The following is a 16,360-nucleotide window of genomic DNA, read 5'->3' on the forward strand; positions in this document are numbered from 1 at the left end:
CAAGAAATAGGTGGATTTTATTATTATAAAAATTAATTAATTTTCATTTTCTCTGACACTACTAGGGTCCTGTTTCGTTATCGTGTAGCCTGTCTTCTTGCTACATAGACATACTCTAAGATTAGTCAGATTAAATTATGGCATGCTTCTAATTAATTATTATTAAAATGTGGATTATAATTAAAGCCTTCAAAAAAAGTGTAGGGCCCTACACAAAAATCCTGCCCCAGGGCTGCCACTTGCTTTAATCCGGCCCTGGTGATATCCCTTTTAATTTTTCGAAACGTGATTGTGTACAAACAAAACAAAGAAGGCTGGAAATAAATTACGGAAGCCTCAGACGTCAAAGTATAAGGATGTAGGCTAATGCGAAGCCTTAGAGGCGTTCACGACAAAAAGCGTTAATTCAAATGTAAGCCTCAGAGGCGTTGACGACAAATTAAATACAATAATTAAATCAAGAGAGTAAGTTTGTTTTATTTGTTTTGCGCCTTACAAATTGTAGTTCCTGGCTTTTGTTCTTGACCACAATAACTACAGTTGTGCTAATGGGAATTCCCATGATATGTTTTAAATAAGTTATCTCCTCTTTGTTTACATTTCGATTTTTAAAATCGTATTTTTTATTCTGTAAATACAAAAATTTAAAACTCAAAAATATACTGCTCACAGAAAACAAAAGAGTAAACGATATGGGAAAATGCCGGGACGATATAAGCTAAGCCAGCCAAAAACGTAGAAAAAAATATAAAATATAATCTATATTATAAAGTAGAATGTGAGGGGTATGTATGTATGTATGTATGGATGTATGTTACTTATAGACATCAAAACCGCTTGACCAATCTTGATAAAACTAGGCAGGAATGTTCCTTGGGTACCAACTTAGACCGTAGTGTATGTATTGTAGCCCTAAAACAAACTTAAGACCCTCAAAAAAAATAAAGTTGTCCGACTCTATTACAGCTATAGTATTTTATGGATCTAGGCCATGTCTACAATGTTGACATGAGAAAAGATAGAAAGGATTTAGACCTAGATCTAATTTTAAGAAATACACTTTGCGCAGATAGTTTTTTACTTTGACACATGAAAATACAAAAGAAGATCCATTAATTTCATTATATAATAAAATTAACCTTCAATTTTGTGTTTCAAAAGCATTTTTTACATTAATTAGTTCCTTATATCTGTGATTACAGATTTCCTGACGAACATTCTTTCATTAGACAATTCCGTAATGAATCGCGTACTAAATATTAATTCGTTTAATTGTTTACTTTATAATCCCATCCCTAGATCTAAAACTCTAATTCAACTCTAAGATGATAAAACTTCTCTTCGCACGGATATTTTTATACTTTATAACACATAAACATATTAATTAAAGTCCATTCATTTCATATTTTGATCAAATAAACATTCAAATTTGGTTTTCTAAAGCTACATTCACTTACGAAAGCTGCGAAGCCGAGTTGAGATAGGCCTAGATCTATATTCATTCATGAATCGCGTACTAAATATAATTTCGTTTAATTGTTCACTTTATAATCCCATTCATTTAACAAAGCTATCGCTCTTTTCGTTTTTAATAGATAAGAATGTATCGACTTCGGGTAAACCCATTTTCGCAAACCTAATTTTATTTTCGTAGCGAAAGAGAAATAACGTGAAAGGATCATTAGCTACGTTTTACATACATCTAAATCCAATCTAATAGAAAATAAAAAACAAAACAAAACAAAAGGGAAGATTGTGAGAAAGTTTGAAATAAATAGACAAAATAAATAACGTCAAAGACGCCATATTGAAAGAGCACTGTTGCCAACTATAGATTTAAAAAAATATTTTATGGTATAAGCAAAGGCGATTAGAACCTGATTAAATAGAGCAAAGCTGATTGAAAAAAAAAATATCGTAAAACTTATAAAATACATATTTCTTCTTCTGACCAAAATGTACCAATGGTGATAAATGTAATATTATAATTTAGTTGTTTTTTTTTTGTTTTTTTTTAAAAAGGTCAAAATGTGACAGCCTTAGACTCGTTCATGCTTGAGACTTTAACAAAAATGCCACATTAAAAATGTCAAGGTCGTTGAGCTCAGAACTAAGAGAGGACCACTGAACGAGCACATGGAAACATAACAATAGGGCCTCCCAGTCAAGTAGAGGGCCCCCTCGGAGGGGACCCACAAAAGCGCCACTGAAGCAGACCTCGAGTCCCTCTGTTCAAAAATCAACTAAGCTTTTAGTAAAGAACAGGGGAAAGAAACAAGGAAGGGGGGGGGGGAATCCCTTGAATAGGTCAGTCATTTACTGAACGGTCGTCGAAAAAAAAACCGCCCTTCCACTTCACCACTATAGTGACCAAAGGTTCCCTCCTGCTGGTGTCATTATTATGTAGCAAGGCACCCGTGCTATGTATGGCACTCAGTACTATATAGCTTAGAGAGGAGTTTATAAAGATAAAATATAGTATTTGCAAAAAGGCGATCTATATGATTTTGATTTAACTCTTTCTCTCCTAATTGACGATGCCAACGTTGATTGACCCCATGTATCTAAATTGATTCTGGATGTATAAACTTTAACTTGTGTTGTGTAAAAAGAGCAAGCATTCTCCTATAATTCGATACCAACTATAACATTTTCTGACCACAAACAAAAAAAGTTATTGGAGTTAAATCATAACAGGATAGTGAAATACAAATGAGCAAAATGAATAATACTATAATTACGGAGAGAAAGAGTTAATCAATTTTAAACCAAATATAATTCCCAGAGGAATATTGCTGGATGTCATAGTGTGAGCAGGTCAGGTGACTATGACTGTAATTAAGAGGGGTTAAGAATTAACTACATCCTAAAGTATTTAGAAAGCGATGCAGACTATGCAGTTGTGGAGTAACTAAAATTTAAATAGTAAAGTGAAATGACCATTTCAGGCCTTGAGTTGTATGGGGCTAATGATGTAGTAAAGGTCATCCGTTTCTTTGATACACGGCTAACATGGGTGGCATGTGACCAGCACAATGACCAACCGCGTTTAATTTTTCCCAACTGATGTCAGGTACCCGTTACCGTTAGGTGGACGCAGAGGTTTCCTAAAAATTAAACCCGAAATTTAAAATTCCAGTCTTCAAAGGGAGTTGAAACCCGAGACACCCAGGCACCGCGTCCCAAACTAAAATATAAACACTTACTAAATTGTGTTCTTTCTTTTCTTTCTTTTACAGCTTTTTACACCTAATATATCGTTCTCTTTCCAGTTATCTCTTTTGACACCTAATCTTTATCTATAGTTCTCTTTTGATCTCTGTCAGGATTTATTTATTTATTTCTCTCTTTTCTCTCTCTCTCTCTCTCTCTCTCTCTCACTATCTCTCTCTCACTATCTCTCTCTCACTATCTCTCTCTCTCTTATTATCTCTCTCATTATCTCTCTCTCACTATCTCTATCTCTCTCTTACTCTCTCTCTCTCACTATTTCTCTCTCTCACTCTCTCTCTATCTCACTATCTCGCTCTCACTATCTCTCTCTCTCTTATTATCTCTCTCATTATCTCTCTCTCACTATCTCTATCTCTCTCTTACGCTCCGTCTCTCACTCTCTCTCTATCTCACTATCTCTCTCTCTCTTATTATCTCTCTCATTATCTCTCTCTCACTATCTCTATCTCTCCCTTACTCTCTGTCTCTCACTCTCTCTCACTATCTCTATCTCCCTCTTACTCTCTCTCTCACTATTTCTCTCTCTCACTCTCTCTCTCTCTATCTCACTATCTCTCTCTCTCTCTTATTATCTCTCTCATTATCTCTCTCACTATCTCTATCTCTCTCTTACTCTCTCTCTCACTATTTCTCTCTCTCACTCTCTCTGTATCTCACACTCTCTCTCACTATCTCTATCTCTCTCTAACTCTCTCTCTCACTATTTCTCTCTCTCACTCTCTCTCTCTCTCTATCTCACACACTCTCTCTCTCTCATGCTATCTCTATGCCTTCTCTTTCTATATCTTTCTTTTTCTAATTTAATACATATCCGTTGTCCAATGAGACTCTCTCTCTCTCTCTCTCTCTAAATCTATCTATCTATCTATCTATCTATCTATCTATCTATCTATCTATCTATCTATCTATGTATCTATCTATCTATCTATCTATCTATCTATCTATCTATCTATCTATCTATCTATCTATCTATCTATCTATGTATCTATCTATCTATCTATCTATCTATCTATCTATCTATCTATCTATCTATGTATCTATCATCTTTCAATCTTTCTCTCTCTCCAAGTCCTTCTCTTCATTTTGTTACTCCGTCCTCTCTATTTCACGTCATCCATCTATCTTTCTCTCTCACGCTCTCACTCTCTCTCTCTCTCTCTTGCTCGTCCAAGACGTTTTTTAAAAACAATTTTTATTTTGTCAGAGCGCATGCGCACACCAGCAGACGAATTCTATTTCTTAAATAAACAATGGGGGACAACTCTCTTTTCTTTCCTCCTTTTCCCGCTCCTCCCCCCTCCGTCCCGTCATCCTCGTTCACAATTAGGCACATAATTGATGTGTCAATTAAGGTCCATTTTAACCAGATGCTATCGCCACACCATTGACCATTTCCCACTCCCCACTCATTTTGAAACGAAGGAAGAATTCCCCAGCACACACAGGCGCACGCACGCACACACAAAGTAGCCCCTAAGTGGACACCATTGTTTCAATCTTCCTCCTTCCATGTCATCAGACGCCACACCCCACCCCCTCTCAGAAGTCTATCATAAAAAAGGTTCTTTTTAAAAAATGGCACAGACAATTATTTTGAATAAAAGACAAAGTAAATAACAATAAATATAGACCTACATTCTGCACAGTCGTAGTTCTAAAAGAAACCATTGGAGGGTCAGGCTTGCATTGTTTTATAGAGGGTTAGGTCATGTTCACAAGAAAAAACAAAAACAACAAAAAAAAACCAACTATACTTCCTATATTACCGTCAACATGCAACAGTTTCTGATCTATTTCTGACAACTGCATGTGCTAACTGGCTCATACTTACACAATAAAATGACCTCTGCATTGGTGACTAGCACAATTGTATGATGTCTTCATTGGTTATTGGCACCATAAAATGATCTATTCATTTTTCACTGGCACAATGAAATGACCTATGCATTGGTCACTTGCACTATGGAATGACCTTTACATTGGCACTGAAACAATGAGATGGCTTCTGCATTGGTCACTGGAAAAATGGGATGACCTCTGCATTGGTCACTGGAAAAATGGGATAGCCAAACATTGGTCACTGGCACATTGGTGTGACCTCTGCACAGGTCACTAGCATAATGGCATGACCTCTGCATTGTTCGAAATCTTACAAAAAGGTGTTTTACATTGCCCAAGTTATCATAAAATGTGCGTCGGCAATGGTCACTCTAGTTTTCCAAATTGACATCTACAGCTCAACACTGACCCAAACATGACGCAACGTCTTTGTCACTTCATTGTTCGTCGAGTCCCTACATAGTAAACAGACATCTTCATTGGTCAGTGTCTTGTTCTGACTTCTGCACAGGTCACGTGCCACTTCTCTAAAGTGACCACTCCATCACACGCGCAGAAAACGTGCTTCCTTTTAAACTATCTCGCCATCACGAAAACACTCACACACACTCTGACACACACTGACACAATCAGTAACTGATTGAGAAGGCGGAGACAAGGGAAAGCTAAATATAGAGAGACGATCATGGGCGGACACACCAGTGTCAACAGCGCCTCTGCCATGTTACCCCCAAAGATAACAAATCTGACAGTGTTGGAGTGGGGAAACACCAACAAAATCTCTTCTCCTATATGTGACTAGTAACCGGAACGTCCTTCGTAATCGGAACGTCCCTAGTAACCGGAATACTCTTACATACTGATTAAAGTGTCTTACATCAATGGTAATGAATAAAAAAAACCAAAAAAAACTTAATTTCCGGCCGGTGTCCAAAAAAAGATTGAAACATTTTTTTTAGACAATGGCGCCCGAAGTCCATGTAGAAGGGCGGTTTGTGCAGAGGAGACATTTTTGACAAGATTTTCAAACAGCGGGGCGCCCTCTTCTTGTCTCCAACCAACGTCCTCTCTTCTCCCCCCATCATCGTAACGGGGGCATCTGAAGAGCCACTTGTACGTCGTGCAGGCCTGGATATAACAATAGCCATCCGATGGACAGATTGACCGAGTGACTGGGAGGGCCCTGAGAAAATAAAGAAGCTGGCACACAATGCGAGAAGAGAGAAACAGAGAGAGAGAGAGAGAGAAAGAGAGAAAGAGAAAGTAGAGAGTGCTACACAAAAAGAATACAACTAAGAAGGGGGGGGGAGGGAAGACGGTGGGACAATACGCCCCTGATTAAGAGCCTATGGAATAGGAGATCTTTATAATGATCTAACGATGATGTGGACCTAAAAAAAAGACCTTTTAACTGGAATATCTGCCCCTGGTCAAATGTGGAAGAATTTACAGTTTTTGTGATAGATCGAGTGATAGACTTAGGGAGAAAAGCGGAGAGAGAGAGAGAGAGAGAGAGAGATAGAGAGAGAGAGAGAGAGAGGAAGAGAGAAGTTTGGAGAGAAACACAAAGAGCAGAAGAAAATTTGAGAAAGAGACAGAGAAGGTCTTCAATATTAATTAATCTTCTCTGGCCATTTCAATATTAATTAAAGACACTTTAGAAAATAAATATGTAAAAGCAAAATCAGACAGAATAAAATATCAGCCTTAATAAATATAAATATTAAAAAAATATTTTTAAATGTTATTTTAAAAAAATATATTTGAAGGTACAAATCCCTATCCAAGTTTCGCTCTTCGAGTAAAAGTTTTTAGTTGGCATGGAAACAAAATAGTTCCGTTCATTTAATTAAAGCATGAAGCCAATGCCTAATCCTAACTTTAACTCACCCTAATCCTAACTTTAACTCACCCTAATCCTAACCTTTAACTATGTCCAAAAAGTTGCTCATACGACTTTTCCCACAGTGTACAAGATCAAGGACATATTTTTGTCTCATTAGATCATCAACCCAAGGAACGACTTATATTGAACATTGTCTTATCTGTATTGTAAAAAGATACTTCAATAAAGTAATATTTGCCGGAGACTTTTAAAATGTTCCGATTTTCGGTGAAGAATGAGAAATTTTATAGTTTTGAATTTTCAGGATTGATAGAGATACACTTGGGCACATATAGAGACATCGCGACACAGAGAAAAAGACACTCAGACAGCGACACACAGAAACTGTGACACAGAGAAAGAGACATGTACACAGAAAGAAAACTCCGCCATGTGACAGTCCCAAGTCCGGCTGAGAAAAGAGGAGGCTTGTCGTAGGGCTAGCTACCCTACCCTGTAGAAAAACCACTAGCTACAGAAACACCAAACAACAAATCAACATTAGTCAAAGACCAGGGAGAGGATGGACCTCGAGCTGGAAGGTTTATGACGCATGTCAGTAAAAGTCAGAGTCATCTGGAAGCTGACAGGTCGAAGACCATCATCTCTAACAGGACCACCACCACACAGAAAGAGACACACCTAGAAACAGACATACAGAGAAAGAGACACACGAAGACACTGACATGCAAGTAGGTAGTTGGCAAACAGACAAGACAGACCAATAAATGAAGAATAGAAAGGCAGCACAATAAAAAGACAGACCGACCGACAGACCAAAAGCATACAGGCAATCGCTACAGAGACAAGTAAAAGGAATGCAAATATCCGCACCGAAGACTTATCCAGAGAGAGAGAGAGAGAGAGAGACAGACAGACAGACAGAGAAATTGACACAAGAGTGACATCAACATCAAATTCTGGTAGAAATGAGAAAAAAAAAGTCCTACATGGAGGGCAAATGTCCGCACCAAAAGACATCCAGAGAGAATGAGACAGACAGACAGACAGACAGAGACAGAGAGAGAGAGAAACCTTCGCAAGAGCAACATCAAAATCTGGAATATCATAAAAAAAAAATAAAAAAAAGATACTACCTAGAGGGCAAGCATAATAGAGGGAGCTCTACATTCCAAGAATGATGTCCAGCAATGGGCAGAATAGAGGGAGACAATTTGAAGAATCTACAAATAGTCTGTTTTTCTCCTATGCAAATGCTACTTGTACCTGACAGTCTGCTTTCTTGAACTACACCAGGCCATGATAACGGAAAGGAACCTCCACTTCCGAGGTCTAAAGTACATCAGAACATTTTTTAAAGAGGTCTCTCTGTATTTCTGTACTCACGCCATGAAAGCACACGCACAAGTACACATTTTAAATTTGGCTTTTTTTTTTTACCTTTTAAATTTGGCATTTTTTTTACCTTTTAAATTTGGACTTTTTTTCACATTTCAAATTTGGCCTTTCTTCACATTTTAAAATTGGCATTTTTTCACATTTTTAATTTAGCCTTTTTTCACATTTTAAATTTGGCATAGTTTCACATTTTAAATTTGGTCTTTTTTTTACATTTTAAATTTGGCCTTTTTTCACATTTTAAATTTGGCCTTTTTTTACATTTTAAATTTGGCCTTTTTTTTCACATTTTAAATATGGGCCTTTTTTCACATTTTAAATTTGGCATCTTTCCCCCGCATATCTAGAAATGTCTTATCTATCTCATACATTTAAAAAAAAGTGGGGGTATGGGTTACTTGCCAACGTACGTAAATTCAGAGACATACATCCGCACTGACACACCTCCCTTCCATGGGCTCAATCAGTAACATTTGTCCGGTACGACAGGACAGTGGGGGAGGGGGGGGGGGAGGGGGGGGGAGGGGGGCGCCTACTCTGTCAGACCGGTCTTATAAGCTCGTGTTCCTTTCTCGTCGTTTTAATCAAGTCTCTATTCACAATGCCAAAGCGGGAAAAGTCTAAAATTTACGAAGGTCGGAGGTCAACTTAAATTCTACACAAGATATAATCAAATGCTTCCCGGGACAGCGAAGCACGAGGCCGGTCCTGCCCAACTCATTACTGCGGAACTGCCTCGAGTCCCTCTAAAACCGTTTGCCAAACGGGACCTAGTGATCGCTTTACGAGCGTGGCAATTATAATTCCCCGTAACGTTAGCCCTGACTCCGAGAGCCATCTATTAGAGTTTACGAAACTGTTGAATCGGGAAAGCCCAGAACGCACAGGAAGTGGATGTTGTAAAGATGTCAGCCGTTTCAAGTTTCGTTTTCTCTTTCTTCCTTTTTTTTTTTTTTTAAGGATGGAGATGGGAGAAAGAGGAGGGGTGGGGGTGCGTGAGTGAATGGGTTGTTTTAGGGCATTTCGTATGTTCGTCTTAGGCTGCAAGGACGGGGGAATGCGATCTTCGGGGATGTATCTATAAATTTGAACTTTCCATTGTAATTATTTGGGCGACCTTAGCACGACAAAAGCAGAGTTAGATTTTTTTTTCCTCTTAGCGCTTAATGTAGAATGTGTAAAGATACAAACAATGGTTTGCTTAAAAAGGACATTTCCATTTAGTGTAAACTTTCAGGTGTCAGGCCAAGGCGTTGTTTCGGTAAATGACTCTTTGTCTTTTAATGACGCCAAACAAAATACAAAAAAAATAAATCTTCCGTTCCTACCCCTCTCCCTAATTACACAATGGTGTGTTAATGTGTATTAAGGTGTCTGGTGTTTAAAGAAAGAAACCGGGCAGGAAAGGGGGGGGGGTTAGCTAAGTGTGTTAAATGTTGGCAAGCATTTATATATGTCCTGATAACAGCTCGAGACTGACGTCTGCGAACGCTGACTATGAAAATGTGTTTAATTAAAAGTTAAGGCTTTGTCTTAAGTCCATGTTTGGCCAGTCAAAGTTAAACTTTAGTAACAAAAAAAAATATACTTATCAACTTTTCTTTCAAAATCGTTAAGCATAAAAAAAAAAAATTCTTCAAACTGACTACCATAACTACGGTAAATAAATGTGATAGAAATAATCAAGTAAGGTTTCCTCTTCAGATACTACACACCTATGGGTAGATGATTCAAAGGTCTCGTGTGGAGTTTTTGATCTCCCATCGAGCGCCTCCCCAGGTGGCGGATAGGGGAATGCCCTCCAGATATGGTGGGTACCGGGGAAATAAAATACCCGGGGTGGACCAAAATCAAACCTGCTGCCTTGCAGGAAGTGGAGGGATCCACAAAGGCTAGGGCACCTTACCCGAAAATAAAGGCAGCTATCCAGAGAGCTGAAAGGGGCAGCCCCCCAGATGGTTATGCACAGGGCTAACAACTCTGTCATATAAAAAATACTGTTACGAAAGCTAATACACACAAGAAAACCCGGACAGATCTCAACGGAAAACGACCTAGGCCTGGAAAAGGACATGATTTTTGTTTTGCGACATGGAACGTGCTAAGCCTTTATAGAGCAGGTGCGCTAGCTTAACTTACTGAAGTGTTAAAGAAATATAGGATACCCCTTGCAGCCCTACAGGAAATCAGGTGGAAAGACTCGGACATTCTCAGAACCAAGGAGTATACTATATTTTATAGTGGTGGAAGCACTAACAATTTAGGTACAGGTTTTGCTGTTAAAAAGGAAATGGTAGGTAATGTCATTGGATTTAAACCTGTAAGTGATAGACTCTGCTCACTACGTTTGAAAGGAAAATTCTTCAACATATCATTTATCAATGTTCATGCCCCTACTGAAGATGCAGATGATAACACAAAAGAAGCCTTCTATGATGGACTGGAAAGAATTTATGATGAAGCGCCAAAGCATGACATCAAAATAGTCCTAGGAGATTTCAATGCAAAAATTGGAAAGGAACCAGCATTCATACCAATAATTGGCAAAGAAAGTTTACATGAAGAGACCAACAATAATGGCATAAGATTAGTGGATTTTGCATCAGGAAAAGGAATGTCTATCAGCAGCACAAAATTCCAACATAAGAATATTCACAAGGTAACCTGGATCTCACCTGATGGCAACACCCAGAATCAAATAGATCATATACTCATAGATAAGAGACATGGATCAGACATACTAGATGTAAGAAGTTTCAGAGGAGCTAATGCTGACTCAGACCACCTACTAGTAAAAGCTAAATTTAGACAAAGAATAAGTACCATACACAATTACCAAAGAAAGAGAGCACAGCAATATGATAGTCAAAAACTCACAAAGGATCCACTTGTTGCAGAAACTTATAGAATGGCACTCCAAACACAACTGACAACATTAGAAAAGGACTGCGAAAATAACATAAATGAGCATTGGGAAATAATAAAGCATGCTATCAAAAGAACAGCAGAAGAGGTAGTTGGATTTAAACAAAAGAACGAGAAAATAGGGTGGTATGATGATGAATGCAGACAAACTATAGAAGAGAAGAACAATGCCCGAATGATAATGCTACAGAGAGAAACCAGGAACACTAGACAGCAATACAATGAAGCAAGAAGAAGGGCCACAAAAGTTGTAAGAAAGAAAAAACGGGAATGGGAAAAGTCCAAGATCACTAAAATTGAGGAACTAGCAAAGGAGGGAGACATGAGAGGAATGTATATGAAAATTAAAGATGAAAAGAACGGATTTCAAGCTAGATCACACATGTGTGAGAACAAAGATGGTCAGCTTATTACAGAAAACAGCAGGGTCATTGAGAGATGGGCTGAATACTTTGAGGAGATCCTAAATACCACTGAAGATGGAGACAATGGAGAATATGAACTGCCGCATGGGGGACCAGATCCCTTAGTGAACCCTCCAACACTCATTGAAACATCAGAAATAATTAGGACCATGAAGAATCACAAAGCACCAGGAGAGGACCAAATCACAGCAGAACTAATTAAATATGGAGGGAAAGACTTACATTCCCAAATACACAGACTAATATCAAGAATTTGGGAAGAAGAAGTAATACCAACAGAATGGGAAACGGCTCTTATAACCCCAATACACAAAAAAGGATCCAAGTTAAAGTGCTGTAATTACAGAGGAATCTCTCTACTAAATGTGACTTATAAGATACTGTCTAGGCTTATAACTAAGAGACTTGGAAAATATTCAGAAGAAATCTTAGGTGACTACCAATGTGGTTTCAGACCCAACAAATCCACAACCGACCACATCTTCACACTAAGATGTATACTAGAAAAATGCCATGAATACAACATACCAATCCACCAACTCTTTATAGACTATAAAATGGCTTATGACAGTATCAGAAGGAAATACCTATATGACACACTACAGGATTTTGGAATACCCAATAAGCTGACAAGACTTATACATATGACATTAAACAACTCAAAAAGCAAAGTCATAATACAAGGAGAACACTCACGGGAATTTAGGATTAAACGAGGATTAAGACAAGGAGACGCACTTTCCTGCATGCTTTTCAATTTAACACTGGAGAGAGTTATAAGAAATATACACATAAACACAAGGGGAACTATTACTAACTACTTCAGGAGAGAAAACATGGGTCCACAACCAACAGGGACGATATACAGCCAACCTCTACAATACCTTGCTTATGCCGATGACATTGCCTTATTGGGTAAAGAAACCTCTGACATCGCTAGAGCCTTCATACAACTAGAAGAAGCATCTCGACCAGCAGGACTTGAGGTCAATGACAGTAAAACCAAGTACATCACAATGACAAGAGACAATCAAACAGAGGGACAAAATATCAAAATCAAAGACCACGAATTTGAAAACGTCCAAACTTTCAAATATCTAGGAAGTACTATTAATTTCAAAAATGACCTACTAACAGAAATAAAGGAAAGAATAGCAGCAGGCAACAGGGCATTTTATAGCACCCACCATCTACTTAAGAGCAAAATGATTTCAAGTAAAACCAAGAAAATAATATACAAAACTATAATAAGACCAGCAGCAATGTATGGAAGTGAGACCTGGACACTGACAAAGACATCTGAAAATTTACTTAACACTTGGGAAAGAAAAATCCTTAGGAAAATCTATGGTGCCATACAGGATGAAACAGGGTGGAGGACACGCACTAACCATGAGTTATATCAATTATATGAAGACCCACCAATAGTGAACGAAATAAAAAAGAACAGACTACGTTGGGCAGGTCACCTTGAAAGAATGTCAGACAACAGAGGGGCGAAAATCGTATACAGGCAAAAACCAAAAGGCAGGCGACCCAAAGGCAGACCCCGAATGCGATGGATAGATGACCTGGAAGCAGATCTGAAGCAGCTTGGGGTTAGGGCGTGGAGACGAAGGGCCCAGGAGAGATCTGAATGGAAGGATGTGTTAAAGCAGGCCAGAGCCCTCCATGGGCTGTAGCGCCACTGGGATGATGGATGATGGATGATTCAAAGGTCGACCCTAACCCTTTGCAAACTAATCGCCTTTACTTGCACAATGCATTTCTGATACCCATTAGAGAACTCCCCCCCCCCCCTCAGTTCGGACCACAAGCTCTTTATCACTCGGCCACCGCGCCCACGAATAGACATAATTACTAGACCTTTAGTTAAGCCGAAAGTACGTACATTTAAAGTCGAGTGTCAGGTTTTAAAGCTTTATTATACTGGGATACGTCTGAGTTAATAGCAAAAGTAAAATAGTAAAGTTCCTCTTTCAGACCCTGTGGTCTATAGGGCAGATGATGTAAAGGTCATCTGTTTCTGTGGCCCACGGTTAAAATGGGTGTCATGTGGCCAGCACAACGACCAACCGCCTTTACTTTCCCCAACTAATATAAGGTACCCATTGGAACTGGGTGGACTCAGTCGCGCCCAAAGATCCCAAAATTAAAAATCCCAATCTTCACCAGGATTTGAACCCCAGACCTCGGTTTAAAAGCTAAACGCTTCACCGCTCAGCCAACGCGTCTTTCTGCTTTCATATATCTACTTTAAAATGTCATTAATAATAAAATCGATTAATTAACACATTTTTTTTTTATTCGAAAAAAAAACAATGGGTTCCAAAGCATGAGTAATGTTACCCCTTGCGAGGATGCAGACAGGCTAAAAACAGCATTTTGTAATTCTGTTTCTTGATCAAGGTTTTATAGTGGTTGTCAAAAATTTGCATAGGTATTTCATTAATACAGATTTTAAAGAAAGAAGATTTTTTTTCCCTCCCATCCGTTTTGTATCAGAAGGACATTAAAAGAAAAAAAAAGGAAGTTTAAGAAAATAGAGTTAAATGTAATTACTGTGGGCCTGTTTAGAGAAAGAAAAACAAAATCACGTGATCTTGTCAGGGCCAAGGAGGACATCTTGCTTTGAATAGAAATAAATGTTTCTGCTCACTGAGACAAATCACATCAGACTGCAGCCGAAATGATCGAAGCCTCGTTCGGGCACCAAGATGGCCGGCCGTAGCACGTGGTGGCGGAACGCGGGAATCCTTGTAAATCCTGTGACATGTGACAAGAAGGTTCCGTGGGGAAAGAGAGAGAGAGGAGAGAGAGAGAGAGGGAGAGGGAGGGTGGTTTAACGAAGGGAGCTACAGATAATGTAATGGTCCAGTCTGCAAGAAAGATGATAGGATTTCGGCCTATTTAGCTGGACACAATAAATCGAATTAGTTTTTAATGGATTGCGTGGCGCTGCCTCCGCTTCTTCCCCCCCCCCTGTTTTCTCACCACCATCCATTCTTTCCTACTAATTCTTTTTCTTCTTGTAAATTTTTTTTTCACTCATGTTATTTCCATTGTCTGAAATCTTTGGGCTGAAGATTTAGTTATAGAAAGGAAGAGAGAGAGAAGGAGAGAGAAAGAGAGAAAAGGAGAGATACACAAAGAAAAGGAAACAATTAAAACAGAAAGAGAAAGATCACAAGAAATATGATAATACTATAAAGCAGAAAGTAGGGCGTATGTATGTATGGGTGTATGCATGTATGTATGTCCCTAATAGAAATCAAAACCGTTTGATCAATCTTGATAAAACTTGGCATAAATGTTCCTTGGGTACTAACTAGAACCGTAACACGTGTACAGTAGGCCTAAAACAAACTTAAGATCCTCAAAGAAAAAAGTTGCCCAACTCTACGAAGCTCTGGTTACTTAATGTGTTGATTGAGTATAGCCTTCTTGTCTAGAATACTCTAGTGTGTCACACACTGATAGGTTTAGCTATCTTCCTGTGATGCAACTTGTTTTGACTGCGCTGGTCAGATTAATCGGCTAGTATGTTCAGTTTGACCATTCGGTTATCTGCTCAGCCGTTATCGGTTGTGTGCACTCTCCCCACCCCCTCCGATCACTCCCCTTTTTTTTTACCATTTCTCTAAGCTTAGTGGTCACTGGTCATCCGAGTTGGACAAGTGAACAAAACAAGATTTGTCTCGGTGCTCGGAGATTAGAGAAAGACAAACACCATTAGGTGAACGTCAACTGTTGATAGTAAGATCAGGGGCGAATCTCGAACATGGCGACCCATAGGCGATACCAAAATAGTCTTCATAGTTGATACAACGGATATATATTGGTTATAGTACTATCTAGCATGGCGCACAATATCGAAAATTTATTTAAAAAAATAGGAATAGTCAGTACCACCCAGCGCAAAGCCGGGCTATATCAGCTAGTAGTCATTCCACGGTGGTGAAATTTTTAAATATAAATATATATATATATAGTTAAATGTTAATAGGAACCAATACATATTTGTCTTCTCTTAACACTTTAAAGCGAAAAAATACCTTTTATAAAGTATCAATCTTAGATGTCGGAAACATGAGGGATATGAACAAAATGACGTCATTGAACTTCCTTTTTTATTAGCAGACGCAGAACTTGCGTCTTCGTTCGTAACAATTCTTAGAATTTGATTTGGTATTTGAATGTTGAAGCTTTTAACAAACCAAAGTGAAGGGGCAGTCAAATTTAGTCAATCGGACCCCGTCGGAACGCGATCGTTTTGGTATTAATAACCGGCTGGTTCGATAAACCGAATTCAACCGAGTAATAGGTTTTCTTTGGACACTTTAGGATTTAGTCTGTATAAGCGTCAGACCTGATTAACCGAATTGGACTGTATATTTAATTTTCAAACTATCTCAAACCTTTTGATAACTAAGAAAAAAAAACAAAACAAATAGTAATAAATAAAATTAAAAACCTAATAAGAAATTGCATCCAAATCAGTAGCTAGGAATTTTCCATCATTTTGAGGCCCGGGGGCTTGATCTCTTTGGGGGCCCCTGCATTTTGCGTAATATTTAATATTCAATGTAAAAAACACTCACAAGTGGTAGCCCGGGGTGGATTTTCAAATTCTCCCCCTCCCCCCACCCTAGCTACGCCACTGAATCAAATCTAGATGTAGGTCAAAACACTC

At 38.5% G+C, this 16,360-nt stretch overlaps 1 protein-coding gene across 2 annotated transcripts in view; it reads right to left on the reverse strand.

Annotated features, from left to right (window-relative positions):
- LOC106057416 (frizzled-5-like) overlaps positions 1 to 16,360 on the reverse strand; it is a 253,179-nt gene that overhangs the window by 59,085 nt on the left and 177,734 nt on the right. The gene's annotated exons all lie outside the window — the stretch shown is intronic.

Source organism: Biomphalaria glabrata, chromosome 16 (assembly GCF_947242115.1).
Source record: "Biomphalaria glabrata chromosome 16, xgBioGlab47.1, whole genome shotgun sequence".
NCBI classification, from domain to species: Eukaryota; Metazoa; Mollusca; class Gastropoda; family Planorbidae; genus Biomphalaria; species Biomphalaria glabrata.